Genomic DNA, 26,082 nt, shown 5'->3' with positions numbered 1-26,082 from the left:
ATGGCATATGGGAAGTGACATTAAAATGTCACGAGAAATGCAAACTGTGCTTTGAGCTTTCAGCTTTTCCGTTACTGTTTTCTGACTGCCTGCAGCCTCCACAGATAATGTAACTTCAGGTTAGAGGTTCAGCATTTTACAATGAACCCTAGAACTAGAGATGATTCCGGATGAGGCTACTGTAAGAGTAATTTAGTCATATATCTGTAGTCACAAAAAGAAACCACAAAATACTGATAATTTCACAATGTTTATCAAGATCAGGGGTTGCAAAATTCATGACCATTGCTCAATGGGCTACAGACATTTTAATCTTGTTGATTTTTAATTTTTTACATATTTCAAAATGATTTCTCATAGGATATACCTTCTAAAAATTTTCACACAAATATCAGTATGCCATATATCTGTCAAATATATCTATACATACCTTGTTTTATAGGGTATGCTGTAAACTACATGGAATACAATCATGTTTGTCTTTAGGAGATGTCATATTCTATTTAGCTCCTGGAGTTTTGAATTCATAACTCTCACTCCCTAGGATAAATTTCTTCATTTCTACTTTATTTTTTATAAAGAAGCATAGTTTATCTTTTTTTCACTAAAAAGCTTCTCGAAGGATTCGGGAACAGTATGTTTTTGCCACAGCTTCAAAACACTCTATCTTGAATCTATGGTTTTTAATACTTCTAATATTGCATTGTAAAAGACCTATTACTTCAAATAATTTGACAGAGTCATGTTATCTTTATCATGGAACCACAGGTACATAGGAAGGCCTCAATAAGAATTTATTGAAAGACTGTTCTTTTCTTAAACAATGTTGGGATTATGATCAGTTTGAATGCATTAATTTTCATATCTGAGTCACCGATAAAGTATCAGTATAGCATTAAAGCAGAAATCAATAAAGCATTTTGCCTTGGTATCATCTGACTAAGAGCTAGCTAAGATTTGAATTCTCTGTTTTCTCTCCCTATATCATCTGTCCTCTGTCTACTGTATGACTCTAAACCTGTACTTTCCTAATTTTTGTCTCATGACCCTGTCTGTTTCTGAGTGCCTATCCCTAACAAAGGTCTTTGCTCTGTATTTATTAAACAAGACATATGGCATCACGTGGAGAAATAATGGAACACTCTACAGATACCTTTAACGGTTTTACAAGGGATTAAGTCACGTCTCAATAGACCTCAGCTGACTCAGACGACAAGCAGTATTACAAATGTCATTCTTTCTCAAGAAATATTGATATGTCACATTCAACAATTACCGTGGATTTTCATTTTATAACTTTGCTTTTAGCCTATAGTTGCTGTTTTCACCAAATAATTATTATAATAAACACAAACATTTATCAATTACCTTTGTGTCAGGAGCATGAAAGAGTACATGACTTAAGATTACATGTATGCATTAACTTAGGTTAAAAAAGCTTGTTCTTACACTGTTATCTGAAGAGCAGGTTAAATAGGTAGACTGAATAAACAGTAGGAAAAGTCTAAAGTGACCAAAAATTTTATTATTAACTTCAGCTTTGACCTCCAGCAAAAGTTTCAGTGTCTTAGAACATAAGACATGCATTTCTCATAATGCATTGCCCAATGAGTTAGTATCTGTTTTTAGATGTAATTCTTTGGGACTTTCTGAAGATAACTAGTAGAGCAAAGGAAATAGAGATAAACCCTCCAAGCATGCAGACCTCTGATCCTGCAAATTATTGTCTAACACAATCATCAAACAAGGCCAAGCCTGCAGTGCCATTTGGATCATTGACAAAAATAACTGCAACTCAATCCATTATAGCTTCCGGAGGGAAGTGTGTTTCTTTAGCTTTAAACATTGTTGATTAAATCTCTGATGTTGGTTTGTTCAGTGCCCAGCACCAAAGTATAAAATCTGTGACATGCAAGGAAATAAGAGGAAAGTAACAGAAACTAGAGCCAGAGGTGACCCAAATCAATATTTGTCCATGGCATTAACAGGTTTGGGGAAGTAAGGTGAAACAACGTTGGAAGGTCGTGTTGTTCTTACTAGAAATAGAGAGCTTCATCAGAAAGATAGGTTATAAAAGACAATGGGAACATTAAAAATAAAAATGTATAATAAAAGCAAGATCCCTTTACCTCTACTTGGACTATCTGGTTGGATCTCAGTGGGAAAGAAAGTGCCTAGACCCACTGAGATTAGATGCCCCAGGATAGGATGGTACCCAAGGAGGGCTCCCCTTCTCTGAGAAAAACAGGAATGGAGGGAGACATATAAGGGTGGGAATGAGAAGAGAAGAAGGAGGGGCTGATATTGGAGCATAAAGTTTATTTAAAAAGATAAATAATAAAATTAAGAGATTCATTTGCAGGGAAGTAGAGCAGAATCAATGAGCCAGAGACTATGTGGTTGATAAATTTATAAATAGTTTTAAAAGTTACACAGCAACTTCATTCATGCAATCATATCAAATTCTAAATTAAGAAAATAAAATAAATTGACTATTATTATAAGATATTTTAAAACAACAGACTAATCCGCAGGGCAAAGAAGCCACAAAAATAAGCAGACCTCAGTTTGGGTTAGAAGTTCATAAAAGCAGTATATATGAACAACACAACAAAAAGACCCTTGAGAAAAAATAGTGCACTTCCTATTAGTAACACAAAAAAGAAAAGGTATAAATTCATGATTGATGCTACCCAAAGAGAGCTCTAAGGAGTCACCAGGTTGGGAGTTTAAACCAGGACCAATATGGTATGAGCCGTGTGTGTCTCTCTTCCCGTTTCAAACAGCGGCAGGAGAGGCAAGCCTGTGCAGAGCATACAGTCCTCACAGTCTAGCGAACTAAAAGTTGAAGATGGAGGTGGTCTCACTGAGTTGGCCTCTGCTGAGAGTGATGTGGTAGAAGATCACCACGGGACAGTCATGGAAAAGATTGTGTGGTGGTGCACAAAGCCAGAGAACTGCGTTCTCTTCCATAGCCAACTCACTCTGAAAAGAGACAGACAGTTCCTCATTATCCCTGTGTGGGTGCTCCTCAAAGCCAACCATCATGAAGTAAGCCTATTTCTCAGTGCCAGTGGGCTCATGTCAGGAGTTTGAAGATTTATTGGTGGCAGCTTCTCAAATGTGACAAAGGAAACAGTTTAAGGATGGGAGCCAAGTATCCCAGAATGATGGAACAATGGGGATGGAGTGGTCGGAAAGGAAATATTCAGAACTTGGCAAGCTGCTCAACAGACCAACACATCAAAGAATTCCAGATAGCCTGCTCAGCCGCCACCCCAAGCAGTACTTTACTGTTTCCATGATCTTGGGAAAGGTCTCTCACTAGTGGTGTAAGTTTCAGGTTTTCCAGAGTGTCATGTGTCTCCCACCCCACTCTTCTCCTTCTAGGGACAGTCCTTCGGTTCTGAGAAAAAAAGATTTATAATAGGAGTGGGAAAAGCTAAGCAACACACAGGCTGGTGGCTAGCCTCATGTTTTCGGTGGACATGGACATCTTGCTGAAAACTGCATGGATTCCGAGTCCACCTCCCAACCCCTTTTCATTTGGATAGGAATTAATAAAGGCCTGTGTGATAGATTTTCTTCACTGCAAAGCCTTTTATCTGTGTCTTTAGACTCTGGCAAAGCCTTTTATCTGTGTCTTCTCTTAAGAGAAAGGTTTCATTAAGGAATATAGCATACTCGGGCCATATTTAAAGATTCCTTATCTGACAGGGTGGAGATTCCCCAGTGTTCTTTACCCTAAGAATCTGGTTACATTTCTGCAACTTAAACTCTCGAAAATATAAAGTCAACCTCAATCCTGTCATACAGAACCTCAACTGTTTTTAATATACTAACCATATCCTTAATTAATGCCCAGCAATTCATCAGTTACTCTGTAGATGTCTCTTATTTCCTGTTTCCGTGTCTGGTGGAACGTGATGTCATGGCGTCCTGCCCATCCAGCTGAGAGGGAGCTTTCCTTTGACCTCAGTTTCTGGTGGTTGTTAAGAACACTTACTGACCTTTAGTATGGCTGGCCAGTTTTCTTTTGTGAGGATGATAATGGTATCTGACCAGTAATTGGCATGTTGGAATGGATTCGGAAAGACTGTCCTAAGGTGAGTTTATAATAAAACCCCTTATACTGTATAAACAATATCTCCATTAAGCTCAAAGGCAAGTTTGCTGACTGTTAGCGCAATAAATCATTAATTTGATGGGTTTTTCTCATAAAAAATTCAGGCTGCCTAAGTCTGAGTTAAACTTCAGCCATTTTGTGAATGATGTCCACTGAGGCCCCACTACTGTTCCTCGCAAGACCAGAATCAGACAACTGACTTAAATATCTATATATTGAGGGTGTTTATGTTACTAAGAAGAATAAAGGGTTTATCCTCGAGAACTTGCTCAGCAGTTAAGAAAGCTTGCTGCTTTTATAGATGACCTAAAGGGTTCTGTTTTCCCAGTATCTACTTTAGAGTTCATAACAATATGTAACTGTAGTTCCAGGGGATCCAACACTCTCTCGTCCTCTGTAGGCACCAGGCACACACGTGGCTCACATTCACATATGTGGCTCACATTCACTTATGTGGCTCATACACACATACACACATAAAATACAGTGAATTAAAGGAAAAAGCAACAATGTCTTATGCTTCTGACTCAGAACCCTGGAATCTTCCAGAACCTGAGAAACCATTAAAGGTAATCTTCTTTGCTTCTTTGGTTGTTACATAGGATAACCTTCTAGATTTTCCTTACCCTTAGCCACACACACACACACACACACACACACACACACACACACACACACAGAGAGAGAGGGGGGGGGGAGGCTCATCTCAGATTTTCTATTGTATTCCCATTAATAATAACAGGTATATGGAAACACAAAGCACAACAGTTGGTGAATGGATGAACCTACTGAGTACTTTTCTGAAATTTAAATGCGTGAACTATGGACATGCACAATGATTCACAGGAAAATCTTCCAAATGGTTCAAACTAAAATAGTAGAGGAAGAGAGAGGCAAATCCTGTGTGTTTTTGTTTATATAATACTCTGAAGGCATCATAATTAGTTTAAGGTTACAGAAATTAAAACAGTATGAGCAGAAATTTTGATAAAAATGCAGCTTGGATGACTGCATTTTCATAACAGATTTGAGATTAAACTGTATTTAAGGTGTCTGTGCCTAATTAGAATAGAAATTAGACTTTAGCACTTAAATAAAAGCTAACATTCCTACTAGAGAAATAACATTTTGATATAAAATTTCCAAACTGAAAAGAAACTCTAACTCAAGTCAGCAATAGAAGATAAAGAAATATGTTAAAAAAATGATAAAATACAGAAACAGCACAAAGCTTGAAAAGTCCCAACGATCAATAACACACTAATTATACAGTTGAATCAGACAATTCAAATTGTATAAATTGCCTCATTGATGTAAAAATTAAAATCTCAGCCATTCGTGATATGCAAGAGGCACCTGTGAAGTATTGTAAATCCAGAAGGATACAGGCTAAGAGATGGAAAACAGTATACCAGGAAAATATCTTACTAAAAGAAATGCTTCTTGGTAATTTCAGAAAGCACACATTTCCAGACAGATAAAATAAATGCAACATGACATTTTTATAAGACACAATACCAACATGCTATTATTCATAAATTTTATATGCACCTGACACCATAGTTTTAAAGTAAAAGAAAAACCATTAAAATGTAAGAAACTCCTGATAAAAAGGTACGATTATATTTTTGATAATTTAGCACAAAGAGTAAATAAACAATGTTTATGGCTTATTCTGTTAGCACTGTGTATTTTAAAGATGATCTTATAATGTTAATTAAAAAGCTGGAAAATTTAGTCACAATATATCACAACCAAAATTATGATTGTTTCCAAGAAACTGTGGAGGGAAAGTATCCATATTCTATACTGTTGATTAAATAAATGATAATAGCCATTTTATAAGACAGTTTGGATGATTCTAGAAAGATGCAGTATCTGTATATATTTTTCCAATGGACTTTGCTTCTAGGAAAGCATCTGACAAAATTATCCATCCCCCACACATGGGTGTGACATGCACACATGTATGAACATACGAGGGTACTATTACATGGAATATAAATGTAATAGAAATTTTAAAAGTTTATTAAAGTTATAATTAATTTGTTGGGTCAAGGCTATCACACCAGCACTTGGGAGAATGATGTCTGAGGCCAACCTAATCTATATAGTGGGCTTCAGGCCATTCTATGCTAGAGAGTGAGAATCTGTCCCCTAAACCAAAACAAGCTAAACAAACAAAAGGCATGGATGGGCACACACATGATTATGTGTAAAACCAGGGATCAGTGAAGAGGATTTATTTACATGTGAAGCATGGACTTCCCAATCTGTGAGGAAGGGGCTAGCTTAGAGGTGCACATCTGTTCAGTGATGCCCCTCTCTACTGCCAGGGCAGCTTTGGTCCAGCATAAGATTCTCTGGGGAAGAAAAATAAAAGACAAAACAGACAGGAAGACAGGCACACACAAATATGCCCACGACTGGAGAGTGCATCCTGTGCCTAGCACTGCAGAAGTGCAGAGACAAAATGACCCCAGGCTGTAACTGTCAGGGTGCTTAGACCAATGGAAGGGTATTGCATAGAGTAAGCAGGTGTCACTTCTGACGAGGAACTGCATTCTAATGGTGGATGGTGAGGTTTGCTCAAGAGGTACTTGTACACTTTGTATTTATGATTAGTTTGAGGTCTTTTCCAAGATGTGAGTCACATATCAAATGCTTAAAAACATAATTTTATCTAAATCACCAATGTTATCATTTTAAGACATATTGACTTACAAGTTAATAGGAGAAAGAAACTAAGACTGAAAATTTTGTGTTTAACTTAACTTGTATTTTTAACAGTAGGTTTTAATTTATAAAACAATGTTTTATTTAAAAGTCCTTAGGGGCAGAGAGATGGATCTGGGTTAAGAGCACTTGCTGTTCCTGCAGAGGGAAGAGAAGATTTAGTTCCCAGCATCCATGTGGCACCTCACAGTACCCATCTGTAACTCTGGATGCAGGGCATCTAATACCCTCTTCTGGCCTCTGTCCGCACCAGGCATACATACAAGTATGCCCACATAAAAGTATACAAGGCAAACACTTATTAACATAAAATAAAATAAACACAGATTAAAATGTTATTAAAGAACATACGTTATCAGCTTAAAACATTGTTCGGGGGCTGGAGGGATGGCTCAGCGATTAAAAGTGCTTCTAGGCAACCATGAGGACCTGAGTTCAGATCCCAGCTAGCAAAACAGGCAAATGCCTTGCCTATGTTACTCCTCATGCACACGATGGGGACTGGAGGCTAGACGGTAGCCAAATTCAGCAAGCTCTAGGTTTATAGAAGACTCTGCTCAAAAGAACAGAGATTCATGGAGGACGTGTGATACCTTCCTTTGGCCTTTGTGGGTATGTACATGTGTGAGTGTTTACCATCCTAACACACACACACACACACACACACACACACACACACACACACACACAGTAATGGTTAACTTGCATGTCATCAATCAAAATGTGTTTTAAGTTATTTAGAAATACTCCGTGTGAGTTAGTTACAAAGTTGTACCTAAGCCAATTAAGAGTGTGAGTCCTTTAATAATGGTCAGAGCGAGTTAGGCTAACACCTGCACAAAGTCTCTTGGTACCTAAGCTCAGGGGTAGAGCATTTTTAAAGACACAAACCACAATTGCATCAGAGTCCAAAGGGGGTGCTAATGTCAACATTGCAGAGGCTTGGAGTAACCTTTTAACATTTGTCTTTTTGCAGAGCTTAGAGCTCTTCACTGCCTTTTTCAGACACGACATGAAGTTTTTAATTTATCCATTCTCTACTTATTTTTATTTTGCATTTTAGCTGCACAATATTAATTATTTTGGTTAATACAACTGGATGTGTAAAGATGCAATGGACACTTCCGAGAGCATTGTCGGGGCAGATGTTGCTACTGAGGTGGGTGGAAAGCTGAGAATTGTCTAGAAAGACACAGAAAGGAGCGAGAAGGAGATGCCACTCCCTTCGGCTCCAACTGAATAGGCCTCTAGGACTCAAACACATTATACACTAATAACAATGTCATGAGCACATGGCACACTGTAATTACAGGAAGCTTGTAATATTCTCTATAAAAATGTGTATTCCAGTTCTTCAAAACATCTTTGTCCATACATCTCAGAATCAGATGGGAGATAAAAACAAACAAACAGCAACAAAGGCTTCTTTCGGAGAGACATATGAATTTCTTTAATGTTGAGCGGACTACATGTGAACATAACAAGCTTAAGCACACAGAATGAGAACATGTGTAATGTTTCATAATTTTTTTATTAAATTAGTTAATTATTTTTTATTCACTTTACATCCCAATATCAGCTACTCTCCCAGTCCCGGCCTCTTCCAGGCCCTCCATTCACCCCCCCCACCCCCCTTCTCCTCTGTGAAGGGCAGATGTTCCCCCCACCCTTCACAAATCAGTTACTGTAGGACTAGGCAAAGCAGCCCAGTTAGGGGAACAAGAATCAGAGACAGGCAACAAACTCAGGGACAGCCCCTGCTCTGTTCATCTGAGTATCCACACGATGACCAGCCTTCACGTCTGCTGCATGTGTGAGGAGGCCCGGGTCCAGCTCATGTTTGCTCTCTGGTTGGTGGTCCAGTCTCTGAGAGCCCCAAGAGTCCAGGTTAGTTGACTCTGTTGGTCTTCCTGTAGAGTTTCTTGTCTATCCCTCAATCCATTCCAAACTCTTCCATAAAATTCCCTGAATTCCATCAAATATTTGGCGGTGGATCTCTGCATCTCTTTCAGTCAGCTTCTTGGTGGAGCCTTTCAGAGGACAATCATGCTAGGATCCAGTGTGCAAGTATAACATAGTATCACTAACAGTGTGAGGGATTGGTTCTGGCCCATGGGATGGGTCTCAAATTGGGCCAGTCATTGGTTGCCCATTTCTTCCATCTCTGCTCTATATTTGTCCCTGCACATATTGTCGACAGGACACATTTTAGGGCAAATGGTTTGTGGGTATGTTACTGTCCTTATCCCATCTCTGGGGGCCCTGCTTAGCCAAGAGAGTCACCCCCATTGCTACCTGGGGCCTCTCCCAATCCCAAGTTCCTTGCACATCCTAGGGATGCACCCTATGGCCCACTGTTGGTTTCTGCTCTCTCATCTCTGATCACCCTGCACCAGGTCCATGCCACCCCACTGCTCTATAACCTCCCCATCCTTCTCTAGTTCCTCTTTCCATCCACCTCTGACATCTATTTCATTTCCTTTTCTGAGAAAGAGTCAAGCAGCCTCCCTTGGGCCCTCTTTTTTATTTAACTTCTTTGGGTCTGTAGATTGTAGCCTGTATATCCTGTACTTTATGGCTAATGTCCACTTATAAGTGAGTATGTAGCATGGATGTCTCTGGGGTCTGCCCTACCTCACTTAGGATATTTTCTAGTGCCACCCATTTACCTGTAGAATTCATGATGTTCTTGTTTTCAATAGCTCAATAGTATTTTATTGTGTAAATGGACCACATTTTCTTTATCCATTTTACAGTTGAAAGGCATGTTTCGAGTTTCTGGAAATTATAAATAAAGTTGCTATAAACATAATTGAGCAAGTGCCATTGTGAGATGGTGGAACAGCATTTGAGTATATGCCTAGGGGGGGTATAGCTTGGTCTTGAGGTAGAACTATTCTTACTTATCAGGGAAACCTCCAAATTTATTTCTACAGTGGTTGTTGCAGTTTGTGCTCCCCAAACAATATAGGATTATTTCTCTTGCTACACATACACATCCTCTCCAATATGTGCTGTCATTTGAGGTTTTGATCTTAGCCATTTTGATGGGTGAAAAGTGGAATTTTAGAGTTGTTTTGATTTTCATTTACTAAATAACTAAGGATGTTAAACATTTCTTTTTTGTTTTTTTAATAACCTTTAATGAATGAATATTGCAAAGAAGAAACAAATAAATAGAAATGAAATTATAACGAATAAATCAAAAATACACATTTCTACATATGACCAAAATTATTATAGGTTTACTAGAAAAACTTTTTTTTTTGTTTTGTTTGTTTTTATTTCTTTTTTTCTTGGACTTCACACAGTCTGTGAGTTGTTTCTGGGGCAGTGCGAGCCTCTGGGTTTAGCATCCCACTATCAGTGACTGCATATTATGTCTGTTCTTTTGTGACTGGGTATCTCACTCAGGATGATATTCTCTAGATGCAGCCATTTTCTTAAGAATTTGGTTAAGTCACTGTTTCTGGTGGCTGAGTAGTATTCCATTGTGTAAATGTACCACAGTTTTTGTATCCATTCATCTTCTGAAGGACATCTGGGTTCTTTCCAGATTCTGGCTATTATAAATAGAGCTGCTATGAACATTGTGGTACACATATCTTTGTTGTATATTAAAGTGTCTCTGGGGTATATGCCCAGAAGTGGAATAGCTGAGTCTTCAGGTAGTAATATATCCAATTTTCTGAGGTATCACCAGACTGATTTCCAGAGTGGTTGTATCAGTTTACCACCCCACCAACAGTGGAGAAGTGTTCTTCTTTCTCCACAACCTCTTGAGTATCTGCTGTCATCTGAGTTTTGGATCTTGGCCAATCTGACTGGTGTGAGGTGGAATCTCAGGGTTGTTTTGATTTGCATTTCCCTGATGGCTAAGGATGTCCAGCACTTCCTCAGGTGTTTATCAGCCATTCAATATTCAATTGAGAATGTTTTGTTTAGCTCTGTACCCCATTTTTAATAGGGTTGTTTGATTCTCTGGTGTCTAGCTTTTTGAGTTCTTTGTATACCTTGGATATTAGGCCTCTATCTGATGTGGAGTTGGTAAAGATCTTTTCCCATTATGTTGGCTGCCGTTTTGTTTTCTTGACAATGTCCTTAGCCTCACAGAAACTTTGTAATCTCATTAAGTCCCATTTGTTAATTTTGACCTTAAAGCTTGAGCCATTGGTGTTTTGTTCAGAAAATTTTCTCCTGTGCCTATGTGTTCTAAGGTTTTCCCTACTTTCTCATCTAATAGTTTCAGTGTATCTGGTTTAATGTGGAGATCTTTGATCCACTTAAACTTGAGCTTTGTACAAGGAGATAAGAAAGGGTCTATTTTCATTCTTTAGCATGCTGAGTGCCAGTTGGACCAGCACCATTTGTTGAATAGGCTGTCCTTTTTCAATAGAATGTTTACGGCTCCTTTGTCAAAAATCAGGTAACCATATACGTGAGGGCTCATTTCTGGATCTTCTATTCTATTACATTGATTCACATGCCTATTTCTGTACCAGTACCATGCAGTTTTCAGCACAATTGCCTTGTAATATAGCTTGAGGTCAGGGATAGTGATTCCCGCAGATGTTTTTTTGTTGTTGAGGATGGATTTCGCTATTCTAGGTCTTTTGTTATTCCATATGAAATTGCACATTGATCTTTCATATTCCTTGAAGAACTGGGTTGGAATTTTGATGGGGATTGCATTGAATCTGTAGATTGCTTTTGGTAAGATGGCCATTTTTAAAATGTTGACCCTTCCAATCCATGAGCATGGGAGATCTTTCCATTTTCTGAGATCTTCCTCGATTTCCTTCTTTAGAAGTTTGAAGTTCTTGTCATACAGGTCCTTCCCTTGCTTAGTTAGAGTCACACCAAGGTATTTCATAGTTTTTGTGACTATTGTGAGGGGTATCTTTTTCCTAATTTCTTTCTCCACATGTTTGTCCTTTGAGTATAGGAAGGCTACTGATTTGTTTGAGTTAATTTTGTATCCAGCCACTTTGCTGAACTTGTTTATCAGCTGTAGGAGTTCTCCGGTAGAATTTTTGGGGTCACTTAAGTACACTATCATGTCATCTGCAAAGAGTGATGTTTTTACCTCTTCCTTTCCAATTTTTATCCCCTTGATCTTCTTTTGCTGTCTAATTGCTCCAGCCAGGACTTCCAGTACTATGTTGAATAGGTAGGGGGTGAGTGGGCAGCCTTGTCAAGTCCCTGATTTTAGTGGGATTGCTTCAAGTTTCCCACTGTTAAGTTTGATGTTGGTTGTTGGTTTGCTGTATATTGCTTTTATTATGTTTAAGTATGGACCTCGGATTCCTGTTTTCTCCAGGACTTTTAACATGAAGGGGTGTTGAATTTTGTCAAATGCTTTCTCTACATGTAGTGAGATGACCATGTGATTTTGTTCTTTGAGTTTGTTTATATGGTGGATTACATTGATGGATTTTCTTATATTAAACCATTCTTGCATCCCAGGGATGAAGCCTACTTGGTCATGGTGAATGATCATTTTGATGTGTTCTTAGATTCGGTTTGCAAGGATTTTGTTGAGTATTTTTGCCTCAATGTTCATAAGTGAGTTTGGTCTGAAGTTCCCTTTCCTTGTAGTGTCTTTGTGTGGTTTAGGTACGAAGGTTATTGTAGCCCCCAAAAATGAGTTAGGTAGTATTCCATCTGATTCTATCTTGTGGAATAGTTTGGAGAGTATTGGTGTTATGTCCGCAATAAATGTCTGAAAAAATTCTGCACTGAACCCGTCTGGACCTGGGCTTTTTTTGGTTGAGAGGCTTTTGATGACTTCTTCTATTTATTTAGGTGTTATGGGATTATTTAGATGGTTTACTTCGTCCTGGTTTAACTTTAAGATCTTGTATCTGTCTAGGAATTCATCCATTTCCTCCAGATTTTCCAACTTTGTGGAGTATAGGTTTTTGTACTAGGATCTGATGATTTCTTGAATTTCCTCAGGTTTAGTTGTTATGTCTCCACTTTCCTTTCTGATTTTGTTAATTTGTATACTCTCTTCTTGACCTATAGTTAGTCTGGCTAGGGGTTTATCAATCTTGTTTATTTTCTCAAAGAAACAGCTCTTGGTTTTATTGATTTTTTCAATGGTTCTTTTTCGTTTCTATTTGGTCTATTTCTGCCCTAAATTTGATGATTTCTTGCCGTCTACTCTTCTTGGGTGTATCTCCTTCCTTTTGTTCTAGGGCTTTTAGCTGTGCTGTCAAGTTGCTGATGTATATGCTCTCTCCAGTTTCTTTTGGAAGCACTTAGGGCTATGAGTTTTCCTCTCAGTACTGCTTTCATTGCATCCCATAGGTTTAGGTATGTTGTGTTTTCGTTTTCATTGAATTCTAGAAAATCCTTAATTTGTTTATTTCTTCTTTGACCCTGCTATCTTAACAGAGCGTTGTCTAGTTTCCATGTGTATGTGGGCTTTTTGTTGTCTTTGTTGTTATTAAAGACCAGCCGTAAACCATGGTGATCTGAGAGGATGCATGGGAGTATTTCAATCTTCTTATGTCGATTGAGGCTCATTCTGTGTCCAATTATGTGGTCAATTTTTGAAAAGGTGCCATGGGGTTCTGAGAAGAAGGTGTATTCTTTTACTTTAGGATGATATGTTCTGTAGATATCTATTAATTCTAGTTGGTTCAAAGTCTCTGCTAGTTTTACAGTGTCCTTGTTCATTTTCTGTTTCCATGATCTGTCCATTGGAGAGAGTAGGGTACTAAAGTCTCCTACTATTATTGTGTGGGGCGAAATGTATTTTTTGACTTTAGTAGGGTTTCTTTTATGAATGTGGGTGCTTTTTTATTTGTAGCATATATCTTAAGGATTGAGAGTTCTTCCTGACAGATTTCCCTGGTATGAGTAAAACGTGTTTTTCCTTATCTTTTTTGATAACTTTTGGTTGGAAATTTACTTTATTCAATATTAGAATAGCCACTCCAGCTTGCTTCTTGGGGCTGTTTGCTTCGAAGTTTTTTTCCCACCCTTTTACTCTGATATAGTGTCTGTCTTTGTCTCTGAGATGAGTGTCTTGTATGCAGCAAAATGCTGGATTATGTTTATGTATCCAGTCTGATAGCCTATGTCTCTTTTTTGGGGAGTTGAGTCTATTTATGTTCATAGATATCAAGGAATAGTGGTTTCTGTTTCCTGCTATTATTGGTTTTGTAGTTTGAGTTTGTCTGTGTCTTTTTCTTCTTTTGATTTTCTTCCTTAGAAGTTTTCTTGTTTTTGCTAGGATGTAGTTCCCCTTATTGTATTGTGTTTTCCACCTATAATTCATTGTGGTGCTGGGTTTGTGGTCAGATATTGTGTAAATTTAGATTTGTCTTGAAATATCTTCATCTCTCCATCGATGGTGATTGATAGTTTTGCTGGTTATAGCAGCTTGGGCTGGCACTTGTGCTCTCTTAGGGTGTGCATGATGTCTGTTTAGGCTCTTCTAGCTTTCATAGTCTCTGTTGAGAAATCAGGTATGATTATGATTGGCCTGCCTTTATATGTTACCTGACCTTTTTCCCTTATTGCTTTTAGTATTCTTTCTTTGCTTTGGGCACTTGGTGTTTTGACTATTATGTGTCAGGAGGAATTTCTTTTCTGGTCCAATCTATTTGGAATTCTGAAGGCTTCTTTTATGCTTATGGTCATCTCATTCTTAAGGGTAGGGAAGTTTTCTTCTACGATTTTGTTGAAGATATGTACTGTGCCTCTTAATTGATACTCTTCTTCCTCTTCTATTCCTATTATCCTTAGGTTGGTTCTTCTCATTGTGTCCTAGATCTCCTGGACATTTTGGGTTAGGAGCTTTCTGTTTTTTGCATCTTCTCTGGCTGTTTTGTCTATGTTTACAATGTTGTCTTCTGCCCCATCTCTTCCATCTCTCTTCCATGTCTTGTAATCTATTGGAAATGCTTGCTTCTGTGACTCCCGATTTCCTTTTTCGGTTTTTTACCTCTAGGGTTATCTCTTTTTGTATTTTCTTTATTGTGTCAATTTCCGTTTTAAATTCCCTCTTCCTTCATCTCTTTGGTTCTGTTTTCTTCTAGTTCTTTGAGTTCTTTGAGTGTTTTTCTTGTTTCCTATTTAAAAGCTTCTGATTCTTTTTGCTTTTTTTTTGCTTCTTTTTCTGGAGTGTTTGGCATTCTAATGTTTGCTGTTATGAAAGAGCTGGGTTCTGGTGTTGCCAGGTTGTCTTGGTTTCCTTGGCATATACTCTTTCGCTTTCCTCTTGCCATCTTGTTGTCAGTGATATGTTCTTGCCTTTCCCTTGTATCTGGTCTGTGTCCCTTGATCTCCACTGGTCCAGGTGGCAGATGGGCTGAGTCCTGTTCTGTGCCCCAAATTCGCCAGGTAGAAACAGAGGTTCCAATGCTGTGTTCCTGGTCCCTAGATCAGGCAGGGTGGGGGAGCGCTTTCAGTGCCACTCCGCAGAGATCTCTCTGCTCCCTTGCTGCCCAGATACCCTCCTTACCAGTCTTTAAACCTTTGGTAGCTGCTGGTCCAGGTGGCAGATTGGCCGAGCCCTGTTCTGCGCCCCAAAGTCACCAGGTAGAAACAGAGGTTCCAATGCTGTGTTCCTGGTCCCTGGATCAGGCAGGGCGGGGGTGTGCTTTCCGTGCGCACTCCGCAGAGATCTCTCTGCTCCCTGGCTGCTCAGATCTCCTACTCACCAGTCTTTAAAACTTTAGGAACTGCTGGTCCGGGTGGCAGATGGGCCGAGCCCCTCTAAACATTTTTTTAGGTACTTCTTGACCATTCGAAATTCCTCTGTTAGTAATTCTCTGTTTAGTTCTATACCCATTTTTAATTGGGTATTTGGGTAATTGGTATCTAATTTCTTGAGTTCTTTATGTATTTTGGATATTACTCCTCTGTTAGCTGTCAAATGTTGGTTTGGCAAAGATATTTTCCCAATGTGTAGGCTGTAATTTTATCTTATTCTTGGTCTTTGATTTTGTTTTCATGTAGTCACATTTATTAATTGTTGATCTTAGTGCTTGAGCTATTGGTGTTCTTTTTAGGAAGTTGTCTCCTGTAGCAATGAACTCAAGGCTATTCCACACATTCTATTCTATTAGATTTAGCGTATGTGATTCTATGTTGAGGTATTTGATTCACTCAGACTTGAGTTTTGGAGAAGATGATAAATATAGGTCTATTTGCATTCTTCTAATTGCAGAATCCAATTAGACCAATACCATTTGTTGAAGATGCTCTTGTTTTTCCATTGTATGGGATTTACTTCTTTGTCAAAAATCAAGTGTGCATAGGTGTGTGAGTTTATTTTTGGATCTTTGATTCTATTTTATTGATCAACCTTCTTTTGTTATACCAATATTATGCAGTTTTTATTATTATTGCTCTGTAGTACAGCTTGATGTCAGGGTGGTAATACCTCCAGAACTTCTTTTAATGTGCAGGATGTTTCTTGCTATTCTGTACTTTTTGTTTTTCCATATGAAGTTGAGAATTGCTCTTTCATGATCTTAAAGATTTGTGTTGGAATTTTGGTGGGAATTGCAGTGAAGCTTTCTTTGCAAAGATGGTAACACGTTCACTATGTTAATCGTACAGGTTGATGAGCATAGGAAGTCTTCTCACCTTCTGAGATCTTCTTCAATTTCTTTCTTCAGAGGCTTAAAGCCCTTGTCATATAGGTCCTTCTTTGCTTGGTTAGAGTTACACTAAGATATTATATAGTATTTGTGGCTAATTTAAATGGTGTTGTTTCACTAATTTCTTTCTCAGCCTGTTTGTCATTTGTATAAAGACGGTCTAGCTATTGATTTCACTGAGTTAATTTTGTAGCCAACTTTGTTTGCTGAAGGTGTTTATCAGCTGTAGGAGTTCTCTGGTAGAATTTTTGGGACACTTGTGTATATTATTATATTATCTGCAAATAGCAACACTGAATTCTGTCTTTCTTTCCAACTTGTATCTCTTTGACCTCCTTTTGTTGTATTTTTGCTCTAACTAGAACTTCGAGTTCTACACTTAAGATACAGGAAGAAAGAGGACAGCTTTATCTTATCCCTGCTTTTAGTGGAGCTACTTGAAGTTTCTCTCCATTTAATTTGATTTTGGCTATTGCTATTGCCTTTATTGTGTTTAGGCATTCATCTTGTGTCCCAGATAACCCCAATACTTTTAACATGAAGGGGTGTTGGATTTTGTCAAATGTTTTTGGAACATCTAATGAGATGAATATGTGAGCTTTTTCTTTAGGTTTGTTTACATTGTTTTTACATATTGAACTGCTCCTGAATCCCTGGTATAGACCATCCTTGATCATGATGGATGATGTCTTTGATATGTTCTTGGATTCAGTTTAGAACTATTTTAATGAGTACATTGCATCAATGTTCATAAGGGGAATTGGTCTGAAGTTTTCTTTGTTTAGTCTTCGTGTGGTATAGGTATCAGGATGACTGTTGTAGAGGTGAATGAGTCTAGAAATGTTCTTTGTATTTATATCTTGTGGAATTGTTTTAGGAGTATTTGTCTTAGCTCTTCTTTAAAAGTCTGGCAGAATTCTGTTATAAAACCATCTGCCCCTGGGTTTGTTGTTGTTGTTGTTTGCAGACCTTTAATAACTGCTTCTATTTTCTTTTAGGTTATAGTACTAGTTAGATAGTATAACTCATTTTTAATTTAACTTTGCTATGTGGTTTCTGTCTAGAAACTCATTCATTTTATTTATATTTTCCCACTTTGTGGAGCATAGTCTTTTGAAATAAGACTTGATCATTCTTTGAATTTCCTCAGTGTTAGTAGTTATGTCCCCTTTTCATTTCTCATTTTGTTACTTTGGATACTGTCTCTCTCCCTAGTAGTTAGTTTGACTAAGGGTGTGTCTATCTTGTTGATTTTCTCAAAGAACCAGCTCCTGGTTTTGTTGATTCTTAGTATTGTTCTCATTGTTTCTAATTGATTTATTTCAGTCCCTGGTTTGATTATTTTCTGCTCTCTACTTTTGGGTATTGTAGTGGTTATTTCTGGTTGTCAGCTTGACTATATCTGGAATAAACCACATTCCAGAATTGGAAGGCTTACCTGTGATCCTGATCCTGAGGCTGGGAGATACAAGTTTCTTACCTGAATCTTGGCATGGAGATCTTGAAACATAGTAGCTATGAATCCCAGGACATTAGGGCAAGGAGATCTCTGAGTTCAAGGTTCTCTGGGACAAAACAAATTCCAGATTAAGGTGTGGTGCTACACACCTTTAATCTGGGATACACCTTCTATTGCAGACCTACACAAGGACACTGGAAGAATGAAGGCTCCCTCTCTTCCTCTGTTTGCCTTGTGGGACTAAACAACTGCTATATCCTTAGACTCCCATTCATAGCTGCTGATGATCATTGTTGGGGAGTTAGACTACAGACTGTAATTCACCAATCAATTCCCTTACTATTTAAAGAATACCATAAGTTCTGTGATTCTAGAGAACCCTGACAAATACAAAAGTGTTGCTTCTTTTTGTTCTAGGGCTTTCAGGTGTGCTTTTAAATTTATGAGAGGTCTCCAATTTCTTTTTGAAGGCACTTAGTGCTATGAACTTTTCTCTTAGCATTGCTTTCACCGAGACCCATAAGTTTAGGTATGATGTTCCTTCTTTTGCATTGAATCCTAAAAAGCCATTACATTCTTTATTTTTTTTCCCTGACCCAGTGATCACTGAGTAGAGAGTTGCTCAGTTTTCATAAGTGTGTAGGTTTCTGGTTTTTCTGTTGTTGTTGAAGTCCAGCTTTAATCATTGATGATGATGATAGAATACAAAGAATTATTTCAATTTTCTTTGTATCTGTTGAAACTTGCTCTGTAACCATGTTTGTGGTTAGTTTTGAAGAAGGTTCCATGAGGTGCTGAGAAGAAGGCGTATTCTTTTCTGTTTTGGAGTGAAATGTTCTGTAGATGTCTGTTAGATCCGTTTGATTCATAACCTCTACTAGTTTCATTATCTCTTTAGTTTCTGCTTCAGTGGCCTGTCCACTGGTTGAGAATGGGGTGTTGAACTCCCCCAATATTAATGGGTGGGGTTCAATGAGTGATTTGAGCTTTAGTAAAGTTTCTTTCACAAATATGGATACCATTGCATTTTTTAGGGGTTCTTTAGAAAGGCAATTGTGTTGAATGGTACTTTGCCGGGGCTAACAGATGAAGGCGCATTTCGTTGAAGCAGACACAGGTGAAAGAATGTTCTGCTAAAGCAAGCACGTGACAAAGGATTCTTTGCTACCAACTTGTATCATTTCATAGTTGAGCTCCATTTCTTTGGAACTCCATGGCGAGACTCCATAAAAGTTCAGGTGGTGTGCCACAGCATCTTGCCACTTCCCTGGACTTGAGCTGATCGGCAGAATGATGTCAGCTGAGACAGACTCACGTGGAGTTTTGCAAAGTGCTAAGGTTCATCATGTGCTAAGGTGAGACATGTGGTAAATCAAGACCCGTGGAGGACATGTGCTGTTTTGAGGGAGTATAAATAGGACTCAACAGACAGTGAGGGAGGCATGGCTAGGCTTGCCTGTGGAGCTGGCTGTGTGGTGCTTGTTGGTCTTGAGTCTTTGCTGATCATCACTGTGCTGGGATAGGCACAGCTGAGAACGTTTTCCTGGTGTTCCTATTGACCCTGGTCCCTCCTGCTGACTCATGCCAATTCTGTAGAGGTCTCACTGTTCCTGCTAGTTCCTGCCACCTCTTCTGCTATCCCAACACTACTGAACTGAACTGCTGGTGTGTCCATGAAGTGTTTTCAAGTGGATTGAGCTGCTGAGCTGGGATCTAAACTGCTGATTTCCTGACAATGCAGATGGGATTTGCTCCAAAGAACCATTTTTTTTTTCCACCACCTCTGGTGGGTGGTTGGTTAGAAGGGAAGTTAAAGCACTTACAAACCATCATTGAAAGTGAGCATTGAAAAATGTACAGTTATAGGGTCAGCAGTTCTCAGCTTGGGTGTATGTTTGGGGTTGAGGCAGTGTTATGTCCAGGGTGGTGGCACACTCCTGCCTGCTGAAACTTAAGCGTGCATACCGTGCTTGGTTGATCAAAGGTTCTTTTTGTTGTCATTGTTGTTCACTTTATACTTAATGACTCAGTAAGTTGGTCTTAGCACCTCAAGAAAAATCCAAGGTACACACACACACAACTATATGAATATTTTACCTTCATGTATGTCTGTTTACCATGTGTGTAGAGGTCAGAAGAAGACATCAGATCCTCTGGAACTGGAGTTGCAGGTGACTGTGAGACACTGTGGGTGCTGGGAATCAAACCCAGGTCCTCTGCAAGAGCAGCCACTGATGGGGTAACGAGCCATTTCCCCAACCCCAACAGCTCATTTTGAGAAGAATTTTGTTCAAGCATGTTCATAATTAGCTTCCAAACTCAGTGTTAACTTGAAGACAATAATACAAACAATTTGAATCAGAAATCTTAAGGTTTCATCACAAAGAGCTATCAGCCGTGTGGGTGTACTAACTGGGCACTGAACTACTTCACAGACCTCTGTATCAGATAGAACCCTGCCTCTTGTCCTATCCTGTTCCACTGATTATCTGAAGGTGCCTCTTATCATCTCAACCTTGGAAGCTCAACCAGCTTTCCAAAGGTCATGATGTTCTCTAGTGGGTTTTAATATTATCAGAAACAGAAAAAGCCCTGAGCTAATATTTCAGTCTGACGGGTACCAGATATGAGCATGCTTCCTCCCACCCCACCTCTGTGGGTTTGTAGCAATAGACCAGGTATATTGGCTCACAGTGTGGGAGCAACAGGGCTGTACAGGTTTGTTCATTAATAGGCCAACTATTCTGAGAGGATTCTTACACAAGAAATTATCCCTTGTAACAAGTAGGTATAAAGAATCATCATACTCTTAAGTTCTGTGTTCTTCATAATGAAAGACCTAGCCATGAAAAATTTCAGCATGAGTAGTGGGTAGGGCTCAGGCAATCCCACCCATAACTGGGAAGCTAAGTTGCTGGTTACTGGAGAAGGGGGTAAATTGTCCTAAGTGAGGCAGCCCTGGTAGGTTGCCAATGTGCCAGTGGATATGGCTCTACACACACACACACACACACACACACACACACACACACACACACACACACACATGTAGTGGTGGAACAAATTCAACTCCATAGATTGAAAAATGTTTGCCTTTGGTTTAGAGGAAGAAATGCTATGGGGTATTGGAAGAATTTGATAGGAGGGATTAAGGGAAGGCAAAATCATATTGTATATAAATTGTATGACATTGTCAAACATTAAAAATATTCACAAATATTAAAAAAGAACATAAATAAAAGCAAGTGTTTGGAAGTCTGGCATACATGTATATCTACTACTAAGTCTTAGGGACCAATAAGACGTGCAAATTCCCTGGATCTCATTCTATCAAGTGTAAAAGTTAGCAAGTGTTACCCATACCTTGCTGCCAAGACAAGGTATGGGTAACACTTGCTAACTTATATACAGATCTTATAAGCAGATGTACAGCATATTCCAAGGCTCATAAATAATTCCTACTAAAATGATTATATTTTGACATGAGTTGAGTGAGAAAAAAGTTTTATAATGATAAGCTTTCTCTTTCTCTCCCTCCCTTTCTCTCTCTTTCCACATATATAAACAACACCCAGTAGGTTGTAATGTCAAGCATATCACTATGCTAAATTAGGACATTTAGACTTAAACCTTCTGGAAACAACTTAAATACTTGTGATTTCTGGGATTTTCCATCTTGTTTGCCACAGTATAACACATTTTAAAAGAGAAATAGACGTGAACTTTTGTTTATTGTGCATAACTGTGATCTGTAAACAGATTTTTTTTAAATGTAAGAGTTTCCAGTAGAGTGTTAAGAAATTAAGAACCATACTGGTAAAAACATTATCTTTTTGCAAACCATTTTTAGATTTATTTTTATTTTGAGACAGCCCCCTTGTGTAGCACAGACTTCCCTGAACTTGTGACTGTGGTCTTGTATCTGCCACCTACGTTCTGGTCATATAGGGGTGAGTCATCACACCTGGGTTTAAAGCTCTACAAAATCTATCAAACCAGCTAAATTACTGATATTATCAGATTGGACTTGATAAAATTAGATTTAACATAACATATTGATTTGGCTAACCTATAAAGACTAGATAACAAACCCCTTTCTGGAATCTCCCGTATTTCCCCCCCCCCCCCCATTAGTTTTTCATGCTTTCTTCCCGATGTTGATCACGTTTTCTTTCTTCTCTTGAGTGATGTCGCTCTCTGAATCTGTGGGGTTTGTCTCTTCTTTGCCAAAAGTGAATCACCGGCTGGTTCAAAGGGGGAAGAGAGGAAGGAGCGAGGGAGCTGAAGACTGAAATGTTACACAGACCCAGGAGTGAAGGAAAACCCTGCAAGCTTGTCTCGTTCTTATCAGTGGGTGGAGCTCCTGGAATTGTACCCTGTTTCAGTAAGTGATTTAAACATTAACCTCAAAACCTTAGAGCATCCCAGCTGTGTGAACTTCAGCTCTGCCTGGAGATTAGTAATCAGGTTTGCCTGCCTCTGTGGCTGAGCAGTGGCAATTGACCACACATTGCTTGATCAATGTTTTTTCCCAGGGTCCTTGACCTCAGTGAATGGTAAATGGAGTAACATTAAGACAGGACAGAAAACTCTCTGAAACTGTGTAAAATGGATGGACACCCTTTAGCACAGGAAACTGAAAGGCAGCCATAACAAAGCTCGATGCCTGAAGAAAACAGCTAATAGCCCATGCACCGAAGGAAAACTGAAACCTCCCAAGAGGAATCAGAGCATCAAGCTCCGCGCTTCCTTTCTTGCTCCGCCCAACTTCATCAGAGTCCAACAAGAAATACAAACCAACGACACAGCAGTGGTGAGCAACTATCCTGTTTTTCCACCCACTTAAAGTCCGATTTTCTTTCATTGAAATTAAATCTGGTTGGGGCTGAGGTAAGGAGCAAAGAAATGGACAGGGAAGAAATTAGCAGGTGGGAAGGGTGTGAGATAAAATCATAGAATGTAGTCTGTCAAGAGAAACGTTCCCTTCTAATCCCTTGGCTTAGCCAAATCCCATTGCAAAAGTCCTGGCTTTATACGCCTGTGCATCCAAGTGAAAAAGCATCCTTATGGGGTGAGAACTGGTTGGTGACTGTGGTAAGCAAATTGGAAGTGAATACATGACGCTTCTCCAAGCACTAGAAACAGTGACCAGGATGACTGTGTTCAAATAGTCACATAACCCTAGTCACACAATTCTAAAAAGAAAATTCACTCGGGATGCCAAAAAGTATTTCAGATGTATAAGACAGGATTAGCAATGTTATAAATTAATAAAATGTGAAGCTGATAGAAATTATCTTAAATCAAGAAAGGAGCCCAAGTTTTCATTTGAACCACTCAGTAGCCCACTGACTTTGATACAAACTATTGGTAATTACAGCTCTGTGAACATCCCCCCACCCCCCACCGTCTGTCTCTCTGTCTCTCTCTCCCTGTCTCCTGCTCCCTCCCCCTCTCATTAAGCGTCAATATCATTTCTCAAGCCCTATAAACCATTTATTATTACAGTTTTATTGGCTGTTTGAGAATCTGACACAGTGATTATATTCTGAACATCTCCATCCCCTCAACCCCCCATTACCATGGCCACCGACGTTCCCTTCCTTTCTCACCAACTTTGAAATAACTCCATTCCTCATCAGATCCAAATTGCCCAGTTAGACAAACTGACCTTTTCTCTCCCAGCAGCCATCAAGTCCCAATAGCTCCTCAGTTAGTGGTGGGATTTTGTGGTGGTGAACTTCTCTGAAAATACCTCTTGACCACAAAGAGTCTGGACTTTTGCTGGGCCTTGCAGCCAAGTCGGTGTTCCTTGAGGTCATTCAAGACTGGGTACCCAGATCTCAATCTGCCTTGTACTCAGTCTGTTTAAATTGAATCTGCCTTTAAGAGAACAGTGTGACCAACTTTACTGTGCTTTGTCTCTCTAATGTAATCAGCTTTATGACCTAAGATAAATTCATAGCATAACTTTAACCTTAAGTTCATGTCCCTGAAAGAAAAGTGTGTGTGTGTGTGTGTGTGTGTGTGTGTGTGTGTGTGTGTGTACGAGCCTTTGGCCTTTGTTGTGCCTTTATTGTAACAATCATTTGCTGAGAGCAGCCAATGGATTGAACACAACCTTAAACAAAATGAATATCCCATAAATGTTGTAAGCAGTGTGTAGATATAGTTTGATAATGTCTGCGTGTGCTTTAGAGTGAGAGTGGTATTCTGTGTCAGCTGGGATCAGTAAAGTCACTCTCCACACATAAAACCTTCTTAAAAGTCTCTTTAGCAAGCAGACTTCATCCCTTTCCTATACCATGGCTCCTGAGCTGTTTGAAAGGGATGGAGCAAAGCCCTGTTAGGGACAGACAGATCAGATAGAGCCACAGCCAGGCGGGTACCCACAGACAGAAGGCAGGAGAGAAGAGGTGAGTTCTTGTGATTCTCCCGAAAGGATCTTAACGATGCTATGGAAGAACGTGCTGTAGGAGATAATAGAAAGAAGGTCTGAGAAAAGGAAAGACATGATGACTATAGGACAGCAACTGGGCAGAGCTTCTGTGGTCTGGGCGATGTTAGATTGTACTACATAGATACTTGACGTATGTTATATATGTTACATTCCTGTGTGTGTCAAATGATTCACAATTTTGAAAGCAGGTCAAACTCACCTAATGATCTCGGCAGAAAAATATTTTACTATAATTATACAAGCCAAAAAAGATTTTAGTTATAAGATAATCTCAGCTGGATCACAAAGGTATTTCATAATGAATTCTTCTGAAGTTAAAAATCTTATTGAAATGTGCTTATTTCTTTCATATAAAGAATATTATTTTTCTAATTCACGGCTGGAAGAACACCTAAGGTTAAAATATCAGAATTGTTCTCAATATAAAAAATAAGCAAGGCACCGGAACATCTCAAATTATTCTGAAATTAATTTATTCAGTTCAACAGCTACTAGGACAGTATAAACAAATATAATCTATGCATATGGTATGAATATTCATTGGTTAAGAAATTTTTAGCTTAACTAGTTATATAGTTTTACATTTCTGTACTTTGGCACTGTATAGATTTATGGGACTCTCATAATAGTATGTAGGTAATATTTTTAAAGCTTTTTGAGATTTTATTTATTTCATGTATAATAATCTTTGCCTATATACATGCTTATATACCATATATGTGCAGTTCCAACAGAGGCCAGAAGAGGGTTTTAGATTCCCTAGAACCTAGAAGTGGAGTTACAGACAGTTGTGACCTACCATGTGGATACTGGGAATTGAACCTTGACCCTCTGGAAGAACAGCAGTGTTCTTATTTACTGAGCCATTTCTCCAAACCCTATAGGTAACAAATTTTAAAAGTTGACAGTGCTGTAATACTTGGCTAACAAGTATGACTACCTAAAATGAACTATGTACATACATGTCAAAGTGCATTCCTATAAATATGATTGCTAGTATTCCAAGTACAAAATATCTCAAAATGCAGTATTTAAAAATATTTGATTAAATAATGTTTATTAAAACATTATAATACATACTTATCAAGTATGGATTTTGAAAAATATTGGTGAATATTAAAGATATTGAAGTGAAATGTTAATGTTTACTAAAATAGATATATATTACAACCCTCATCAAAATTCCAAATCAGTTCTTCACAGAGATTAAAAATTACAGTTCTCAACTTTATCTGGAATAACAGACAAAACCAGGATAGCAAAACTATTCTCAACTATGAAAGAACTTCTGGGGAAATCACCACCCTGACCTCAAGCTATACTACAGAACAATAGTGATAAAAACCACAAGGTATTGGTACAGAGGCAGGTAGTCAGATCAATGGAATAGATTGAAGACCCTGAAATGAACACACACACCTATGGTCACTTGATCTTTGACCAAGGATCTAAAAACATCCAGTGGAAAAAAGAAAGCATTTTCAACAAATGGTGCTGGTTCAACTGGATGTCAGCATGCAGAAGAATTCAAATCCATTCATTCTTATCTCTTTGTACAAAGCTCAAGTCCAAGTGGATCAAGAACTTCCACACAAAACCAGATATGCTGAATCTAATAGAAGAGAAAGTGAGAAAAACTCTAGAACACATAGGGACAGGGAATATTTCCTGAACAGAACAC

This window comes from Micromys minutus (assembly GCF_963924665.1).
Source record: "Micromys minutus genome assembly, chromosome: 24".
NCBI lineage: Eukaryota > Metazoa > Chordata > Mammalia > Rodentia > Muridae > Micromys > Micromys minutus.
Note: the sequence above shows the minus strand (reverse complement) of the source record.